The sequence below is a fragment of the Cyanistes caeruleus genome, chromosome 17, assembly GCF_971803275.1.
Source record: "Cyanistes caeruleus chromosome 17, bCyaCae1.hap1.1, whole genome shotgun sequence".
NCBI lineage: Eukaryota > Metazoa > Chordata > Aves > Passeriformes > Paridae > Cyanistes > Cyanistes caeruleus.
In genome coordinates, this window is record NC_141717.1 from 497,555 (window position 1) to 517,327 (window position 19,773).

The 19,773-nt window shown below is 38.4% G+C and overlaps 1 pseudogene across 1 annotated transcript; it reads right to left on the reverse strand.

The window, feature by feature from the left end:
• Positions 1 to 1,180: 1,180 nt before the first annotated feature.
• LOC147649987 (septin-2-like) lies at positions 1,181 to 18,787 on the reverse strand (annotated as a pseudogene). The gene is made up of 13 exons (XR_015277307.1): positions 18,702 to 18,787; positions 17,796 to 17,828; positions 16,532 to 16,652; positions 12,402 to 12,488; positions 11,121 to 11,244; positions 7,751 to 7,885; positions 7,383 to 7,502; positions 6,006 to 6,107; positions 5,567 to 5,712; positions 4,823 to 4,906; positions 3,065 to 3,122; positions 1,950 to 2,062; positions 1,181 to 1,546 (listed from the first exon to the last, which is right to left on the reverse strand). The product of XR_015277307.1 is annotated as a septin-2-like (transcript).
• Positions 18,788 to 19,773: the final 986 nt, after the last annotated feature.

A 19,773-nucleotide genomic window follows, 5' to 3' on the forward strand; every position in this document is an offset into this window, starting at 1 on the left:
CTTTGATTGTACATGCTTTTGGAAAGAGCTGGAGCTCCTCAGCAAAGGCTACAATGCAGGGTTTTACTTCACATTTTGAAAAAAATTCAAATAAGACAGTAGTTTCAGGCAGGTAAAAATTTCAGTTGATTAACAGGTTTATATTTAATTTAGCTAGTGAAGTACCACTGGAATTATACATTAGCTGTAGAAATTCTATTGTTTTTTTCAAAGAAATATTAACAAAATTATAAAAGTCACAGCAGCACCTGAGCTCAAAGAGCCAAAAGAAGTTGCAATTCTACCTATCTGTTTATTAGCTGCTCAGATAAGGATGTTTTGTGATAGATCAGATGAAGAAATCTGATTGCTGGCTTTATCAGGAGCAGCAGACAACCCAGGGTGTGTCACTGCTTGCCCTGTCAGACACCACTTGGGCAGCTGTGTGCTGCATTTATTATTTGATACAAACACAACATGAGGCATGATCTGCAGGACCAGTCCAGCCAAGCAAAAAACAGTCTCCTTTGCTACCAGGATTAAGAAAGTGACCTTGTCCTAATAAAATAAACCAGTCATTCCTGAAGTAATACTGCTGACTCTGTTCTGGAGAAAGAACTTAAAACACAGTTCACATTGATCCTGTCAGGAACAGGTCACTTTTTAAAAGAGAAGTGTGTCAATACATATATATATATTTACTACATGTAACACTTTTCAATGCCCTAAGAATAGTATGGAAATACTTACTAGAAATTATAGAATTTCTTATAATTTGAATATAGGAAACATCTATGCATAGAAAACTACTCTTTGGAGTTTACCTCATTCAATAAAATCAGCCTTATTCAAGTTTATTTGGCTACAATAATGCCAGAAAATAGCAGGAGTAATTTGTGATGGCCTACAAGAAACTATTCAAAATTAGCTGCAATAGAGTAAAAGATCCCTCAAGGTTAAATCTAAAATAAACAATGCCTGCCATGTACAGTGTGCCTCTCACAGAGGCATTTCCTCTTCTTTCTTTCACTAAGACACAAGGCATGCTTTAATTTTCATTTGATATTTTGCAGAGGCCAAGGAAATCCTCTGCTGTGAGCAGAAAGGGCTGCTGGTCTCCACACACATGTAAACACTGCTATATTTATAAAATTAACCTTGCAGGGGTGCAAGCTTAATGAGGTGACTGGCACTGAACAAGGAATCACTGACAGCTTTTTATTTCTTAATAGAATACAAAGTTAAAAGCAGTGAGCTAATAAGGTATATTAAAAAAATATTATTATCTAATGCTTATCAGGCTAGAAAATTTTCAATGACTATTTTGTATCCCTAATAGGAAATTTAAAAGATAAGAAGGACTAAAGAAAACAAAAGTCAAATGTGTATAATATATAAAAACACCAACTCACTACATGTTATGAAATACATCTCACAAGATGTTACCACAAAACAGTCCCACATTAAACTCTACAGCAAGCTCCAGACCACATGGAGGCATCCTTTCTGCCTCCACCACTGCAATCCAGCTCCAGAAGGTCTCCTGCGAGTCAGGGGATAAAATAATCTAAAAACATGACAGGAAAATACCATTTCAGATCAGCACTTCCCACATTAAGAAACCTGAAAGAACTGCAGACATTTTATGAGTCACAAGGAAGCAATGACTTCATCATGAGATTAAGATACCTGTTGAAATTATTTCAAAGACTTCTTCCATCATTCTTAGCAGTATATATTGTATCACCTTTCTGAAAATTTTTCATATATACACACACACACCACCACATTGTTTAATTTGACTGCAAGCCATTTAACTTTGCAAACAGCAGTTAATCCTCATAAATTAAAATTAAAACTGAAACCTATGGAACACCATGTGTAAACCTTTTTCCAAAACTCCTTAATACCAAGCACATTAGAGAGCAGCTAAAGGAGAAGCCCTTTAAGTGTCTATTTAAGCATCTTACCCAAGACTTTACACATGGTGCCCATGAACTGCAGTGCTGTCACCTTCTCCACTTTGCATCTGCATCTGCATCTGGGCCTGCATTCTTGCAATCATCTCCTGCATGCGACGGAGCTGGAAAAGCAGCACAGATGAATTCTGTAGCTTAATCTCACTTCAGAATATAATTCTTCACTGTCACTACTCTAATATTTATTTTTATTAGAGGGATCACATATCTGCATTTTCTTTATCTGACAGATAATGATCTCAGGTTATGGCATCTTCTTTTATTGCATTTCATCACTGAAGAGGCTGGCATTTACTGAATGAAATAAATAGGCTTTACTATTGTACTGTGGGATGGGACTTCTGAGGGTCCCTAAATGGAATTCTCTGATGTTAAATGTATAAAAATTATGGTTCTGAAGTACTGAACAAGCATTTACACTTACTAAAGTTTATCAGAAAAAAAGCAGCCTGATAATGTCCCTCCAAACTACTCCTGTATCTGTCATAAAAAAAATTGTCAGGATTATTCCCCAACTCCCTTGCTAGGTATGACTAGGTGGAAAAAAGTATTACAGGCAAACCATCCACTGAGACACAAGCATAATTTCATTGCACTTTTTCTAGTCTTGCCTATCTATAACCTTTATAGGTCTGAGGAACAAGAAAAGCAGCATTAGAGCCACGCATTATGAATTTGTCATAGTGGCTGAATGAGAATTTCCATTTAATTTATTTCTGACCATTTCTACCTCGTTCCCACTTTTGCTGCAGAGTTGAACTGACTTTGTCCCAATCTGCAGTTATTAACTGCAGAACCCTTACTCCCATAAGGATGGTTCTCCTTGCCCACACAGTGTGTTTTACATCCATTGCTGATCACTACAGTGGAGTCATGTTTTACGAGACTCCACTTGTTCCAAAAAATCCCTATCCTATCCTGAGTCTCCTCTCACCTCTTCTCATTCTGTTTTCTTATTTTCTTAAGTAACTTTATATTGGCATATAACTGGATTTCCTTTCCCAAGGAAATTTACCTTGAATTACCAAGATCATATACATATTTGCTCTAAAGTAGCAACAAAAGAACAAAAACTCCCCCAAGAATATAAAGTTCTGTCATCTTACTTCTGCTTCCTTCTCAAGCAAAATCTTGTCTTTATTTACTTCTTCATCTTCTATTTTCCTAAAATAATATTAATTTTTTTAGAAAGATAAAATCATTAAGGTTGGAAAAACCGCCTAAGATTGCTGAGTCCAAGCATTGATTAAGCATTGTGTTCACCACTAAACCATGTCCTCCAGTGCCACATCCACAAGCAGTTTGAACACTTCTAGGGATGGCAGCCCCAGCACTGCCCTTGGGCAGCCCATGTCAGTGCTCAAACACTCTTTCTGTGAAGAAATTTCTCCTAATATTCAATCTAAACCTCCCTGGTGCAACTTGAGACCATTTCCTGTTATCACATCACTTGTTACTTGGGAGAAGCCACTGCCTCCCACCTGGCTTTATTCAAGATTTCCTACCACTTTGCTAATGCCTTTCTCCTACTCCATGTCACAACAGGGAAGATCTACAAATGGATCTAATCAAGCAAGTGCCATCAAACATGCAAAGCAAACAAACTGGTGTTTGTTTAAAAGTTAACAGAGAAATACATTGTAAAAAAATCTGCTGCGCTTTAAAACCTCTGAGATCCTTAGTGAGTACAGTCAACAAGCATCTATTGTCAAGCACTCCTGGTAGCAGAAGTGCAAGCTTCTTGAAATAAATTCATATAAAATCTACCCTCCCTTACAGTAAACCTAACTACATTCTAGCACCACTTCAGAAATGTGAAAGCAAAGATATATGGGCCACTGAACTAGAAAAGATACAAAAAGATGTTTTAGTTTCACATACCAAATTTAACAGCAACTTGAAATCCTCTAAGAATTGGATGACCTTAAGTCACATTACGTCTAAGGCCTTTGTACACACCTGTTGGATAAGAGGTTCCAGAACTTGGGAAGTTTGGGGACTTTTACCTTGAATTTCAGAAAGCAGGATTTAAAGTCAGGAGAGAAGAGCATTTTATCTTGCCTGTAGGTCAATGCTACAGGCATGAAACTGCAAAAGGAAAACACCTTTTGCTGAAAACTGACTAGACATGTGACAAAATCTCTGTTAACAGCAAGATGGGGAAACTTGCAAAATGCCCTAAAGCCCCCAAAATGTGCAATTTGGAACCCTCTAGTGGCTATAAGAAGAGATGCAGCTGGAACACTAAACCAGGGAACAGAGTTTCCCACAACAACTCAGCAACTCATCTTTACAGACCTTGCTATTGTACTTAAAAATGGGGTGTTTTGCCCAGTTCTCTTTTCAGAAAAGCTATGCCCTCTCCAGCCCAGCTCAAAACAGGGCTAACAGCCATTACCCTTTGACTGCTACTATTTATGCATGTCATGTTTAATAAAGCATTGCAAAAAAATCCAATCATCTCTTTTTAAAGGCCCAATCCAAATATTCCAGCTGTTAATTCTGAAAAAAAACCCCACACTCTTTTTAAGATATCCGCTCTGATCTAATTTTCATATTTTTAAGATATTTATCACAGGCATCTGTCCTACTTTAATACCTTCAACATTCCAATCCAACTTTGTTGAAGCCTCAGACAAAAGCACAGATCTATTCCCACAACTCCCTGACTCCACAACTGTCTCTTCAGATTTACCAAATATTTTTTGTTACACTCTTTGTAAACTGGTCAGTAGAATCCTATTGACTGGAGTTACAGAGCTGCCCTTGGTCTACCAAATCCTAGCAATGAAATGGTAGACACAGAGAGAGCAAAATACAAATTCAGAAGAGGGAGAAGCAGCTTGTAACCATGAGATGACAACCTGTTGCCTCGTTTGAGCCTCTCAGAGCGGAAGTTCGCATAGTGAAGATCCTGGGTTACCTCCTGAAGGTCTTGCATATGGGTGCTGGAGTAAGAAAAGTAATTTAAAAATAAAACATCTTTGTGTCACATCAGTTTGCTTAAGCAACTCTCACATTCGGCACTGTCTTGGATCAATGTCCTCAGCATGCATGCCCACTTAGCATACATAATTTAAAATCTAATTTCAGTTAAATTGGTGCAATAAAGGACACAGATGACCCAGCCCTGAGACTGCCCTGGCAGAAACTCTAGTCCTGGGCGAGGCCTTTGATGAAGCTGAGGAGGCAAAACAGAGTAACAAAGACCAGGAAAAAAACCAACCAAAACAACCAGCTTTTCAAGTCTGCTCCCTTGCAAGTGTATCTACTTATAGATACATTGAAATAAGAACAACCTGTTTTATATTCCAGGGGATATGAGAAACAATGCAACACTATATTGGACAAAAGAATCAGACAAATCATTATTTTCACTGAGTAATTCAGATCGGAGAGAACCTATGGGTCCTGCATAGTCCAACTCCTGTGTGGTCCAACCCCTGACTAGGCCTAGCTCAGCTAGGTCAAGACTGCTCATGGCCTTCCCCACACAAATTCTGAATGTGCCCAGGGATTACACAACTGCTGCAAGCCCCCAGTGTAGTGCTTGATTATCTTGGTGATTGTTTTCTAAACAACTATTTAATTGGAATTTTCTAACTTACATTAGCATGGTCCTCAGCTTCAGGAAGTCATTATGCTCTGGATTCTCCACTTCAACTACACCCCAAGGGTAGAGACGACCTCTAACTTTTTTACCTTTTGCTTCAATGAGCTGATTGGACCCCACTACGCAAAATGCAATGCTGGCCTGAAAGCCAAAAGTGCAAAAGTTACTTATAATGAGCCAGGACAAACAACTCCAAGAACAACTCTTTTTCTGCTCAGCAATGCATATTATGGTAATAAGTTCATAACTCTTTTAAATTAAAGGTGTAAAATAAATAAAAGTAATTGCTGCAACCATCTTCCAGGCTAGGGAAGCCTGGACAGAGACAGTGACTCACTCTAGGTTGCATTGTAGGCTTTGTTCTAAAGCCATCTGAGTGATCTGAAAAAATACAATATATTATCCATGTATATAACCTATTAAACCAGTCACACCTTCAGGAGTCTGGTCTGCTCTTTAAAATCTTCATCCTCATCTGATTCAGCATCAGGCAGGTGATAAATCTTGATGCCATGCTCTTCTATTTCATCCAGAATCTGAGATATGCAATAAAAGAAATCAATATAATGTACATGTAGAATCAGTACTTTTAAATCCTAGCATAAAATTACTTAATACACAGACTATAAAGAAATCTGGATTTATCTTACTGATCCAAATCACTCAATCAGCATTTGGTTTTAAATGCCGTATTTCTTCATGATAGACAAAAGCTACTTGGCACAGACTTACAAACAAACAACAGTGTTCACAAAAACTTTGTCCTTTGTGGAAACTGTGTTTTGATAAATCTTTGCAGGTTTTTTTTGTAATAATAAAAGCATTGACTCACAAGTCATACTTATTTTCTACAGCTGGATCTCCTTGCTCTTATCTCTGAATTACTACTTGGGGGTAGAGGTGGGAGTGTTTGGAAAACTGAGATATAGACACAAGAAATACTTTTTTCTTCATGACAGTAATGGTATCTGCAGCAGGAATCCATTTGCTACAGACCCCAAATTTTGCTCTTTAAAAAAGAAAAATCTTTATTTCTGCAGAATTCTAGCACTCTAAACATTCCTATTAGAGTACTCTATATATAAAGTCTCTATTTTTATCCCTGATCAGGTAAGAGAGTTACAAGCATTTTCAGAATAACTGACAAAAATCATAAAGTTTTCAATGCAAGAGCTAAGACTGGAGCATGCCTCTGACAAGTTAATTCTAACACTTCTTTCTAAACTTCATAGCTGATATTAGCTCATGACGGTTTGTTGAATCCCACCTCCTCCCAGCAAATGCACAACTGAATGTGTTAAAAAGTCTTGCCTTTGGAAGACAGAAGTGGAATGCTTTAGAAGGAGTGACATAGGGGAATTAAAACAACTTCAAAATCAGAAACATCTCTGAAAATCCCATTTTTTAACCATTAGAATTCTGTCCAGGTAAAAAAACCAAATACACATATACACATTCTATATGCAGATACTGTATCTGCTTTGGGACTGATGAAACAAGTAACAGAGCAATTATCATCAGAAAATGTATTTAAATATTTTTCCAAAGTTTCAAAATTCACTCATAATCTAATTGTAAATGTAGCCAGATTGCTATTTTGCAAACAACACTCTAAGGATAATTTCTCAGTTAAATACATCATAAAATAATTTACAAGACATCAAACTACATATTAAGTGATGCTACACTGTGCATGAGATTACATTTTTCTCAGCTAGGACAGAGTAAGGTTAATGAGAATGCCTCTCTACAGCCACCATATTGCCATAGCCAAAGCACAACACATTTCTGCAAGCCAGGAAATCACTCACCCTTTTCTTTAGTCTCTCGCTCGCTCTTTCAGAGAAAGTGTATCAGCTTTTGCAATCACTGGTACAATATTTACTTTGTTTTGTATGGCCTTCATAAACTCAACATCCAGAGGCTTAAGGCTAAAATTAAGATACAGAAAATTTTTACTCTAAATTACCAATTTATTTTCACTCCAACATAAATATCTATCTTTACACAGAGAGAAAGAACACAGCCAATTAATGTCAGCAGTTATAGCAGTTGCTCAAGTAGTGGCAACCTGATTCTGAAAATTTAAGTCAACAGGCACAAACCAATTCTCTAAAATAAAATAACGGGGGAAAACGGGGGAAAAAAAAGAAAAAAAATAAAAGACAGAAACACCTACCCATGACCAAATGGTGAAATGAAATAGAAACAGCAATGAACTCGATTATCTATGGTATGCCTTCTGTTCAATCCACTCTCATCATGCAGGTATCGCTCAAACTGCTCATCAATGTAAGAGATTATGGTCTTAAAACTGTAAAATAAACATGGATTTGAGGAATCACCAAATGTTCCACTATTTTAGGACTCTCAAAGGTAATATTAAACCACTAAGATACCCTGTTGATGGTCCAGTCTTATGACGGACAAAAATTTATTTACTGATTCTATAGAACGGGGAAAATAGAAGAGCACATATCTTAAAAATTTAACTGAATTCTAGAATAACAAACTACTATGCATATTTTATGCATATATAGTAAGATAAAATATACATAACTCAACCTCAATTCTACAACAAATTTCTCTTGGGTTAATGTTTATATAGTGATTAACATTAACCACACATTTTCAAGACATTTTAAGGTTCTTGTTCCAAAATGATCTAAAATCATAAATGATTTGCATTGGAAGAGACCTTTAACGATCACCTATTTCCAAGATACTGGGCAGGGACACCTTCCATTAGTCTAAGATGCTCTAAGCTCGTCAGTCTGGCCTAGAACACTTTCAGGTATGGGGCAGCCACAGCTTCTCTGGGCAACCTATGCCAGGGGCCTCAACACCATCACTGTAAAAAAGTCTCTGCTACACCTACATCTACTCTCAGTTTCAAACCATTGCCCCTTGCTCTGCTACTACAGGGCCTGGTATTAAGTGTCTTTCCATGTTTCCTGCGAAGCCTATTTGAAGGCCTCAGTCAGGTCTCCTTGGAGTCTTCTCTTCCCTTTTTCAGATGGAATCCTAACTCTCCTAGCCTCTCCTTACTGCTGTTCTAGCCCTTGGATCATTTCCATGATCCTCTTCTGCACCTGCTCCAATAGTTCCATGTCTGTCTTGTCCTAGACCCCCAGAACTGGATGTAGGTCTCACAGGAGAACAGGAGTAGGGCAGAACTCTCTCCCCCACACTGCTTTTGATGCAGCTTGGGATACTAATGGCTTCCAGAGACTGCCTGCTCATACCCAACTTTTTGTCCTCTAGTGTCCTGGTTCTGGCCCAGATTAACAGGAGGGGGAAACTCCAAAGAGGAGCAACTTATTGCAGTGTGCTGAGCCCTGGCTTTTATTTACTCGACACTGCTCATCACTAGACAGCACCCTCAGGCAAGGAGGAGGAAAGCAGAGAAACAGGCACCATGGCCATTCCAACTGCAGCTGAACCACTGCCACAACCTGTGCCATGAACAGCTGCCCCTACATGGAAGAAACCCAAGACCAAATCAGTTTGCTTAGCAAAGGATGAAGGGGAAGCAGGGCCCTCACAGCAGGAGAAAGAGGCAGGACCAGAGATAATCTTCAACCAGAGTTGCTGGTGAGCTGCAAGATATGTGAATGGATTTCAGCTGCCGTTTGGGGGAGATCCTGGCAACCTGGCTGCTCTGGTACCAGGATATTGTGGCCCACCCATATAGAACCAGACCATAGGGAAGCCAAGCAACTGGGATCCCTGTCCTGGGATATAGGCATTGACAAGGGGATTGGGAAGAAGACAGAAACCCTCAGCTCTGGTGGCAACTTCTGTCAAAAGTGAGGGAAAGGTATTCTCTCAAGGATCATCTAATGGTGACCAGGCAGGTGGAAGGCCATGGAAGAAGGTATCCAGTACCGACAGAAGTAGCTGTACTGGAGGCAATCTATAGGGGTCCAAATAACCATCAGTCCCCTGTAGATCCAAATGAGGTCCACTGTACACAATCCACGTGGCAGAAGTTTGTACAGAGTGCACCACTTCTGTACATCAACTCATTGGCTTTGTTGCCAATGAAAGAAGGAGAGCAAACAGAGTTTCAGGTGACCCATCTCTGGCAACATGAATATCAGGGGTTTTTCCTTACTAACCTGCACCTCAGCTGTGAAAAGACTGTCCAAGATTAAGAACAGATTTGAAAAACTTGAGCAAACTAGAGAGGAAATATTCTATACTCCACCAGTACGGGCCAGACTCTGCTATTGTGAGCAAACACCAGCATCCTCAAGAGACAGGATATACACGACATAACCTGTGGTTTTACCTGCATGACCAGAGAAAAGACATAAGGAAGTGGGATGGAAAACCCACCACTGCCTCAGCAGCATGGGTACAGGAGTTGAGAAGGAAGTGCAACCACCACAGGAAATTCTTCAAGCATAAACACAGCTCCAGTTTCCAGTGGGCAAGTACTCAGAGCAGAAGGGCCAATGTTACTTCTGAAGTGTAAGGCTTCAGAACACTTGCAGTACATTTATGACATCAACGTGTGGGGAAACATGGCAGAGGAAGTTTTTGAGCAAGGAGAGAAAATCCAGATCTTCCTGAAGGCTGGTTTTGCCATAAAACAAAGTAAGGTCAAGGGACCTGCCTGGGAAATTCTGGTTTTAGGAGTAAAATGGCAAAATAGGCATTGTCAGACTCCAGTGGATGTGGTCAACAAAACATCAGCTCTGTCCCCAGTGACCAGAAGCAATGAAGCTCAGGTTTTCCCAGTGCTGTGGGTTTTTGTAACGTGCATATTCCAGAGTACATTCAGATTGTAAGGCCTATCGTGACCCAGAAGAACAATTATTTCAGGTGAAGTTCTGAGCAACAACAAAGTTTTGAACAAATGAAACAGGAGATTGTTCATGTAGTAGCTCTTGGGCTCACCAGGACAGGACACTTGGTCTTGAACATGATTTTCACTTTATCAGGAGGCATTGATTTCCAAAGCTCTGGGGAAAGCCAGAGGTTACCTTGAGGTTCAGGGGCTTGAGAGATGTGGGAAAAGGGAATACCACTGAAAACTGATTGCCACTGATTACTTCTCAGTATTTACTACAATGTAAATTTTAAAAAAACCAAAACAAACCCAAGCAAACAAACAAAATCTAAGATGATGAAAAGCACTTAAAAATTAGCCACAGAATCTGAGAATGCTCAAGTGAATGTGGACAAGATCTAGGGGTGGATTTTTGCACTGAAGAGTAGGTGATTTACTTTCTCAGAGTATTATTAAGAGTCAAGGTCACTGTTCACTTAAAGCTCTTTCAAGCAAAATGGAAGTTAAAGAAGAAAAAAAAAAGTGCCACAAAATTTATTTCAAGTTGTGTCAAAGTTATTGATGCCTCTTCACATGTACTGGAATTAATTCATAACACTAAAATTAAGCTTCCTCAGAATTAAAAAACAAAAAATCCCACCTCAAATTCAGCGTTTCACAGACACACACCATATTTCCACCCCCACAGGACAGATAAGAAATCTATGTCAGTCTCCACAGATAAATCAAGAGGTATTCTCTGTGCACATACCAGTCTCGACAATTGATGGCATCTCCATATCCTGGAGTATCCACAACTGTCAGGCGCAGTTTCACGTCCCTCTCTTCAATTTCAACTGTTGAGGCTTCAATCTGCACAGTGCGTTCAATCTTATCTGAAAGACAACAAACTCCGTCTTTCAGAATCCAATTTGCAAGACCATGTCATTCTGAGATAAGCTCCAAAGATGAATTGGCAGATAGAACATCATAAATATTATTCTGTCGATTACATTCTAAGGCCTGATAACAAAAAGACTCAGAAATAAATTCTTTAGCTGTTATTAGAGGATTGTATGAGATTTCATACTTTTCTTAAAAATAATGTAGAAATTATGGCAAAAGGGACCAAGACAACATCGCTAACGGACACAGAATGATTCACACAAACACGTCTCAGTGGTGTGACAGGAAAAAGAAGTAATTTTCTGACTCCAGTATTTATAGATTCTTGACTATGACCAAGGATTGGATAACTAAATTGCCACCTTCCCAATCACACTGATCATGTGAAACATCCATCAAGGAACGTTTCTTAGAAGGAAAGTGTAAACAACTTATGTTTATAGTTACTTTCCTGGGAAAGTAACTAAAACTATGAAAACAAGATCAGAAGGTTTAGTTTTCAGGGTGACAAGACAAAACCATAGGTAACTGGAGAACAGTACAAAATTATATGTAATGGATTCTTTTCCTAGGGTTAGAAGTTATAAGTAATCATCCGCAAACATGATAAAACCATTAAAGCAAGTCATTCAACTGGTAGCAAAAAGAGAAAAAATGCATCTTTTATTTTACTACAATATTCTCTTTTGTTGGATTATTGCATACCTTGGTTAACAGATTAAAAATAGGACAAGGAAATGAATAAGAACAGGAAGTGAAATTCTCATCCACTAAATATCAATCCAAAGCAAATGAATCAAGGTGCAAGCAGGTATAAACAATTCATATGTTTATAATTGCAACAAATTAAAAACTGAATAAATTCTCTGATTGTTTTAGTCGATTGTTTATTTCACTGTGACACAATGACTGTTTTTAAGCAAAAGAAGGGAACAAACTTCTAGGTGTTAATATGAATACAGCCAAGGACTAAACAACAAAGACCCAAGAGACATCCTGGGTGAGGGGGAAAATGGTTTTATCAAACAGCTCAAGTGTCAAGAAATACCTTAGAAACTATTACAGCTAGAAATCACTGCTGGCTGTTACTAAAATTCAAAGATAAAAGCATTCTAGTCCAAAAACCATTGAATAAAGATGTATTTACCAGCAGCTCCTGGGATTATCCTTTCTGGGTAGAGATCTGTCAGGAAGAGGCTGTTTATTAATGTAGATTTTCCTAATCCAGATTCACCTGTGATTCAATATAAAGATAAATTCAACATATTTACATAAATAATTTCAAGAGTACCTGATGGTATTATGTGACTACATATTTTTTTCATATTTCTTTCAAATTAAAAATCTACAAATTTTTATTTTGGATTAGCTAAGTTTGCACAAAAAGGTTGAAAAAATTTTTTGGATCTTGGCTTTGTAATGCACTTTCCCAGAGCTTTCACAGATGATGTGTAATTAATGCTTCTAGTCAAGTGGAGTTGTGACCCATTTATACTTAAGATTTCCCATTTCATGTCTCCTTTTTTTTTAAGACATGGTTTTCTGTTATGGCTCCAGAATGTGAAATATATCCAGTGAGAAATCCTTGATCCAGTCAAGGCTTTATCATCGATTTAAACAATGAAAAACGCATTACTGACCTTCTGTACAGGCAGGCATCAAGTGGGATTCATTTCTGGTTTTTATGCCAATATGGCAAACAAGAACTCAAAGCAAGAGTAGTATGGTCACTGAGCAATTATTTTATACTGATGAACTTGGAGATCACCAAATTGTACTGTAAATATATTTTTGTTCCAGAGATACTGATGGCCATGAGGAAAATTCAGAGGTCAGCTAATCACTTAAAGATCAAGATTTTAATCAGAACAAATGTTCATAGCATAAAAAAGAGCAGCAACTTGAAATGCTCAGTAGTTGAGTTCACTGAAGAGATCATTTTCTAGAATTTTAGTTTTATTTCAGGTGTTGATAGAATTAAATTAAAAAATTAGATGTCAAAAAATGATGGACCACAGAATCTCTGAGCAACACAGACTATTCTGCAATACAAATATGACAAAAACATCTGAACAAAAGAAAATAAAAGGATGGAAATTGTTTTAAAATGAAGATTTGATTAGGAGCTGCCAGTTTTTAATGCCCTATAAAATGCAGCTTTCAATATCAGATTGTGCCAGTGCAGCCTTCACCAGTGAAGATGACATGCACCCAGAATAACTCAACAGTCACATGGAATCATTTCAGCAAAACCAAAAAAGTTTGATTTCATCCAGTACCACATTCCACGGTTTCAGTATGAGTAAATATTACACATAAACCAAATCAGCTTCCATAGTCACTGTCAATGATTATATTGGCTACAGCAGTTTAATGACTCAACTGAAACAACAATTTAGATTAAGTCATAACTTAATAATGAGAATGAACATAAAAATAAATATAAGTGACTGAGATTTATTTGGGAGCCACACAGCCAAGCAACCAAATTCTTATAAACTCCAGCTCATATTTTCAGATACCACAGTAAACAATAGCAGGAAAAAAACCCATAACCAAAAGCTGTGTGAAAAAGCAAAATCATTGATTAGGATTCTGTCAGCACAGGCAGCTTTTAAAGTATTATCCTGCTCAGAAATGAAGAAGGATGGCAACTTAATGAAGAATGATAGTTCAAAACAGGCACTGTGACACAGCCCATGAGAGAACATAAACTCTGTGCATATTTGAAGAGAATGAATTCACATTCCAAACTGTTGAAATAATCAACAATTTAAAGCACAGTTTATTTTATCTTACATCAGCTGCTTCCCCCTGCTAGTGTATCTTAAAATACTACTCCAAATTTTCAATGAAATTATTTTTTTCCGTGTCCTCTTCCAGTAGTTTTCATTTATCTCTTAAAATACTGGCAGGCAGCAACCATAAAGTTCCACCTTACTCCAACATGGGTGGATTAATTGCCTTTCTGTTACTCTTACACCATGTCATTTCCCCTCTATTTCTATTTTACACGAGGCTAGAAACAACTGTTGGTCTATATAATTTTGCATTGCTTTCTTCCAGAATTGTTTTATGTGGCACTATTTCCAATTAAAATTCAAAGAGATCTGGAAGTTAAGTTTAGCTACAGCTAAAAAGAAAAAAAAAAAGAAAAGAAAGCACACCTTTTATTTCTCAAAACTGTTCACACTTTTAGGATCACTTGTTGGGGAAGATGAAACAAGGAAATCTTATGAATATGATTGTTTAGCAAAAGATTCTGAAAATATGAAACCTAGGATCAAAATAGAATTGAAAACTAGCTTTAAGCTATAGGATACTGAGTGTTAGTTACTATATAAGCAAAGAACAATAGACTAGCCAGCTGAAAGAGAATCCCTGTTGATGAAACAATACCCTTCTGCAGATAGCGAATGCAAAGGTCAAGCAGCAAGAGAAGAATTTGAAAAGTAGCTTTTAGAGTTTAAAATGTAACACTGTATGGTAATGTGGTAGTTCTTAAAGGCTACATGTAAATTCTATAGGATGTGTGTAGTATACTGATTAGTCACTAGGAATTAGAATATTCACTATAGAAGAAGATACAATGTATTCTAAAAAGAACTTCGCTCTCTTAACTTACTGTCTTTTACCTGCTCCTACCCTCTGACTCACTCATCTCTTACTCTCTCTTAAGCTCGTCTCTTAACTTCTCCACTCTGCTCTTACCCACTCCTCTCTTAACTTCCTCTGCTCTCTTAACTTGCTCTCTTCCCCTCTATTAACTTCCTCTCTTACTCCCTGCTCTTACACCCCCCCTTGCCCCTCTCTCTCTACCCCCTTAATTATCTTCAGCCCTCATGCTCTCCAACCCGTCTCTCCACTCTCTCCCTCTCTGAGCATGTTTACGCTGTGGCTGGCAGCATAAACAGATCTCTTCCACCCTCTACCTAAATAATAAACTGCTTATACCTGAACAGCCTGACCCTGGAGAAGTCTCTCACCATGAGTGTGTTTATTTACACCAATAATCACTGAATAGTAAATTCTGAGGAGTTAAAGTTGACAGCGTAATTTGAAGCAGCTACTTATAGTTTGGTTTTCCTCTTAGATTTTATGAGATATCCTTTATGGTATCATCCAAATCAAATCCAATGAAAGATACAGTAAAAAACCATAATAAAATTCTAGGAAGACAAAAATAAGGGCAAACTGTACAACACTGAAGAACAAAATACAGAAGTAGGACATAATCAGTGCTAGGGCTGTCATTTGGCAAAACTAATGAAAGCTTTGAGGATAGACTCTCCCTGTAACTACTGAAATCCAAAACAATTAGGAAGTTAAACACCTCCTATTATGCACTATCTCACCTCTCCTGCTTGTTCTCACTGTGATCTCTCTTCTTTACTTGCCTAAGAGAAATCCTAAGATTTCTCTTAGGCAAATCTAGCACACAAATGGGATTTATGTCTTGTGGTGCCAGGTAATGAAGAGCCTTATTCTATCATTCACTTTTTGAGAAAGCCTATTTAAAAGCAAGAATTACAAACTCCAAAACTCACAATTTATTGCTCACAGAGAGACAGAGAAGACACCCAAGCCTGATTTGGGAGTCCACTTAAAAGATTTCTCAAAGGATCAAGGTATTTCCTCTGCAGACACTAGACTTTTCTTTCCATTCCAGACACCTACACAGACTCCCCATGAATTATCAAATAGAATAACACTTTAGATTACAACTGCTAACATATAATCAAAGAAAGAAGTAATACCTCACATCAAAACCAACTGGTCCAATTCTCACTCTTTTACAAGAGTCTTTGGAAGGGTTGAAAAGACTGGAGTTCAGATTCTTTTGAACTAAAGAAGTGTAAGCAACATTTTAAATAGAATGGTCTCCTTAATACTGGTCTCTTAATCAAAACACACAACTGAACTAAGACTGCATTCAAATGCAAAACCAATTTTAAACTACATTTTAAATGGAGTGCTGGAATCCTGTAAGACAGGGGAGAAGAAAGGAAGGAAGGAAAGACTGCTGAAGTGCACAATAAAATTTCTTCACCCACAAACTTATTAATATATTCAAGTATGGTTTGTAATCTGGTAAACAACTGCTGGAAGAATGAACGAAATATAAAAGAAAGTCAAATGCAACAGTACAGGAAAATTTCTGCTGCAAGCTGAAGCCTAAGAATAGCACAAGTAACATTCATTTTAACTTCAAATTCCCTGTGAGCAAGTACTAATTATGAGAAAAACTATAAAACTTCCTTTATAAAACTTCCTTACCAACCACCATAAGAGTAAATTCAAACCCCTTTTTCACAGACTTTCGGTGAACCTGATTGGGAAGGTTTGCAAATCCAACATAGCCGGGAGTTTCTGGATTGGTAAACTGAGCAGGCTGTTGCTAAAAATGAAATAAAATAAAAATAAAATAAGACATAGTAAGCAACCACTCAAGACTTACTAGTTTGTATAACTGATTTCCTCACTTAGCTCGAAAGGTTTGAAGCTATGTGACAGAGAGGAAACTACTCAGAGGTTCCCACTACTCAACAGTTTCACAAAGAAATGCAGAACAAGTACATTGACCTAGAGCTTAAAAAACAAAGCTTCGCTTGTTCAGTTATCCAGACAAGATCACCTTAAGTAAAACAGAAATAAAATCCCAAATAATTATTTATCAAAGTATGACAAAGTATGAATTGTGGGTACTAATCACTTTTTGAACAGTTTTCACAAACAGTTAAAATAACATCGTATTCTATGGACTTGAATAAAGAGATTACCATTTCCAATCCATTTTTAGCACATCCAAAGAAAATCCCTGAGCAACTTGTGAAGTGACAGCCAGCTGCTGGAAGTACTCTTCAGAGAGCTGTCTTCAAGTGTGGGGAAGGGGAATTTACATTTTCAATAAGGTTTAGAACGCTCATTGCTACAGATATAGCAGAGAAATCTTTACATGTCTTACTTCCCTCTTCAAACACATTACTCAAGCCCCCTTTAGCATTCATTTCACTCCAATAAGCCAAAATGGATGTTTTACCCATCATATCCAATGCTCGGGACCGAGAATTAAATGAATCCCAGCATGACAATAATGTTTTAGGTTACAATATTTTAAATGAAATGAATGATTTTATTGGAAATGAAAATGAAGGATTTTATTGGAAAGCCAGTTGATTCTATTAGTAAAGAAAGAAAAGAAATCTAAACCATTTTCTTAAATGATGCCTGCTCTAAACAGAATCGCAGAAAATAAGTTTCAATGAAGATGCACCAGGGAGCTTTTACACAACTCTGACCAAAATTTAATCCTTCCAAAAGTGTTAGTTAACTGCAGAGATTTATACTTGCATGAAACTACTTTAATCTATGTTTTACATCACTCATCTTTCAATATCATGTCTCCTATAGACAGTAAATTTAGAATACCCTTCACCATGAAACAGAAGCAAGTTGCACAATTTGTCATTGAAGATTAATATTTAAAAACAAAAAATGTGTTCCACATTGTTACATTGAAAGACAGAAACGTTATTCTTACCTTGGACATTTTCAGGTAAGGACAGGAAAAAATCTGAAAAAATAGTAATGTTTTTCAGCTTATTAAACATTGTATGAGGAAAAGTCACCCACAAACCACTGTAATATCTGCTGCTGCACACTAAACTGAAAAAGGAGCATCCCTGATTGGATGCCACATTCTGAAACAGTGTCAACTTCTTCACAGAGTATTTGATTCCTCTGTACTAACAAGGGGCAGAATTTTCAGCTACTGTTGCTCCTATAAACACAGTCAGACAATAAATTCAAGCAATATGAATGTGGGGAGCTGAAGACACCAGATACATGACAAACCTTTCTGAAGCCTTGAAAGTTCACATCCTTTCCGGAAACTAACCAAACCAAACACCTTGCTAAAAAACACCTTGCCCTTTAGAGGAAACAGTTTCTTCAAAGCCAAAAAAAACCCTTAACTCATGTATTATTTTTTTTCAAGCCTCTTTCTCCTCAACATTTCCACCCATGCTCAAGTGTTTTGTAAAGAGCTAAGAGCTTCAAAATTAAACTTTTTCTCTTCTTGTTTTATCGAGATGCTTGCAAACTCAGCTATTCTACCTTCTGTTTACCAATATAAAATTTCCATATGTAGCTAGCTGCATGTGAAATATAAAAGTCAGGCACAAAAAAAAATTTTTTTAAAATATTTCTTATCTAACATTTCTATGCAAAAATGTCTCGTAACAAAGACTCACCAACCACTAACATGCATGATTTCAAAAGATTGTGATTTACTGTGGCAACATAAAAATGACAGCATATGCTGTATCTGCAAGTGATAAGAGCTCAATTCCCCTTTCTAGTCCCTCCCCTGGCTCACCCTCTTAGCACAAGGAACCTGTTCCCACTCCCAAAGCTCACAGTCACCTCTTACCTAGCTCACTCGTACCTTAATTCTACAGATTTGAAATTATCATGACCCAATTCTTTCCATCTTCCATGCAGATTTTGTCAGCAAGTTCAGCTTTGTGTGAAATTACACCAAACTGCTTCAGTGTGCACCACCCCTCAGTCTGTTCCTCCCAGCAGAGACATCTTGGAGTCAAAACAAATTGCCCCAGTGTTAGACAGCAGAAGCCAAACTTCCTGTGTAAGGCACAAGATAAAGTTGTTTCAATGTGGGTGTGGGCACAATGCTGTGCCCAGGTATGCCCAAGTGTATCCAGATGAGCTGACGAAAGCCAAGATATGCCCAGATAGGTGCAGGGGTGCCAAGACGGTCCCAGTGGTGCCGTGCAGTTTCCAGGTGTGCCCAGATTGGTCCATGTGAGCCCAGCTGTGCCCAGGTATGCCCAAGTGTATCCAGATGAGCTCATGTGAGCCAAGATGTGCCCAGATAGGCCCATGGCTGTCAAGGTGGTCCCAGTTGTGCCCAGCAGAGCCCAGTCATGCCCAGCAGTGCCCGAGTGAGCCCAGCTGTGCCCAGGTATGCCCAAGTGTATCCAGATGAGCCCATGTGAGCCAAGATGTGCCCAGATAGGCCCATGGGTGCCAAGGTGGTCCCAGGTGTGACCAGCAGTGCCCAGTGGTGCCCAGCAGTGTCCATGTGAGACCAGATGTGCCCAGGAGTGCCCAGATATGGCCTGGAGACCCAAGGTGGTCTGAGGAGTGCCCATGTGTGCCTAGGCATGCCCAGGTGTAGAAGATATTGCCAGGTGTGTCGAGATTTGCCCGTGTGTTCTCATGTGTGCCCAGCTATGCCCAGGTGTGCCCATGAAGCCTCATGTGTACCCAGGTGTGTCCAAGTGTATCCAGATATGCCCATGTGAGCCAAGATGTGCCCAGATATGCCCAGTGGTGCCCAGGTGTGCCCAGGTGCGCCCAGCAGTGCCCAGATGTGCCCAGATATGCCCAGGGGTGCCATGGTGGTCTGAGGATTGCCCATGTCTGCCCAGGTGTGCTTAGGTCTGCCCAGAATGACCCAGGTGTGTGCAGGAGAGCCCAAGTGTGCCCAGGTGTGC